Here is a 1,657-nt window from a genome sequence, read left to right as displayed (position 1 = left end):
TTAAATAGCACCGTCTCAGAGTGGATCAACCAGTTTTGCTGCTGACAGGCTGATGGTCCTTCTTGAGCATGTGATCAGCTGGTTTTGGTTGTCAGCAGCAAAACTGGTTGATCCACTCTGAGACGGTGCTATTTAAGAGACTGAGCTGAATACAGCACCTCAGACTGAAGAAGTCTCTCGGATGAGAGACGAAACGTTTCTACATTTTTTTGTTGATTTGCTTTGTTTTTTTGAATGTCCAGAGGACCAGATTTAACTTTTTTTAGATTTACTGTTGAATAACTTGCACATAAAATCTGCATAAAATATGTAAACTGTATTTTAACTAAATATTTTAATATATTGAATATTCTGTGTAATATAAACATTTTCCTTGTGTTTTTTTTTTTCTATTTTATTGGTGTATTCTTATTGAAACTTCAGCTTGTCTGCTTAGCTGCATTTTCAATCACAGTTTTTAAACCGAGTCCGATTGATTTTCCTATAATTAATGACACATTTTACCATGCAGATTTTACTCAACGCATCATAAATGAGTTTTTTCTTTTTTTTAGCTTTTATTGATTATCCAGGTTTCACAACTAAAAAAGCCTTCAGTAAAAATAATTCCAAGTGCCTTATATTGAAATCACCTCCCAATATATAAAATTGTTTGTGGAATATTTTCAGGACTCTGTGATCGTATAGTTTTGAACAAAAAAAAAACAACGCTTGAAAACCTTAATGCAACACAAAATAATATTGAACAATTCTTACTAGAAATTACAGCCGTACCTGTTAGGAGTACAAACGTGTGGTTGGTGGTGGTCTGACATGAAGCTCCTGCCCCTACACAGCAAAATAAAGATTACAGTCACATTAGATTATCTAAACACGATGCGCAGATGCTAACAGCTACAGACGCTAACAGCTACAGATGCTAGCAGCTACAGACGCTAACAGCTACAGACGCTAACAGCTACAGATGCTAACAGCTACAGATGCTAACAGATTGAACTAACTTACTCTCCACAGGCAATAAGCTGCAGCGTTACAAGCCACTGGCAGCAGCAGCTTGGAACTCAATCACACAATAAACTATTTGACTCAGAAGTCTGTTTTCATCAGTATAAACGAAATAAACGCACACAGTTCTTCTTCTTCTTCTTCTTCTTCTTCTTCTTCTTTGAGGTTTATTGGCGGTTGGCAAACAACGAAATTGGTGCATTACCGCCACCGACTGGTGAGGAGTGTGGACCAAAATGTCACTCAAGGATTAAATCCTCTTAAACTGTGTTAATTTAAGATAATGAAAGATTATCTGATAAATTTTACTATTAGAGTTATTTCTGAATAAATCAATTAAATCTAGTTTTACTTTAATATTATTTAAATTTTGAATCAATTGTTGTCTTTCTTCCTCATACTTTTGGCAGTGTAACATTACATGTTCTATTGTCTCATCTGTTCCACAGTACTCACATTTACCACTGCAGTGTTTCCCTAAAATAAAAAGAGTGCTGTTTAGCCCAGTATGCCCAAATCTGAGACGAGAAATAATTCTCTCTTCTCTCCTCGTCCTCCCTGTACTTCTCATTTCTCCAGTTTTCTTTTGGATTTTATAGAACCAGCGTCCTTTCTTTTCTTCCTCCCATATCTTTTGCCATTTATCCTTCAT

General features: G+C 35.6%; 1 protein-coding gene across 1 annotated transcript in view; it reads right to left on the bottom strand.

Annotated features, from left to right (window-relative positions):
* Positions 1 to 1,155, bottom strand: part of LOC119419373 (gastrula zinc finger protein XlCGF26.1-like) — a 17,045-nt gene extending 15,890 nt beyond the window's left edge. Inside the window, exons 1-2 of the mRNA XM_037686681.1 lie at positions 1,006 to 1,155; positions 775 to 828 (exon numbers count right to left, since the gene is read on the bottom strand). The gene's annotated coding sequence lies outside the window, so the exon portion shown is untranslated. The remainder of the gene's footprint in view (positions 1 to 774; positions 829 to 1,005) is intronic.
* Positions 1,156 to 1,657: the final 502 nt, after the last annotated feature.

This window comes from Nematolebias whitei, chromosome 13, assembly GCF_014905685.2.
Source record: "Nematolebias whitei isolate Nwh7 chromosome 13, NemWhi1, whole genome shotgun sequence".
NCBI lineage: Eukaryota > Metazoa > Chordata > Actinopteri > Cyprinodontiformes > Rivulidae > Nematolebias > Nematolebias whitei.
This window is presented reverse-complemented; position numbering and strand designations above follow the sequence as displayed.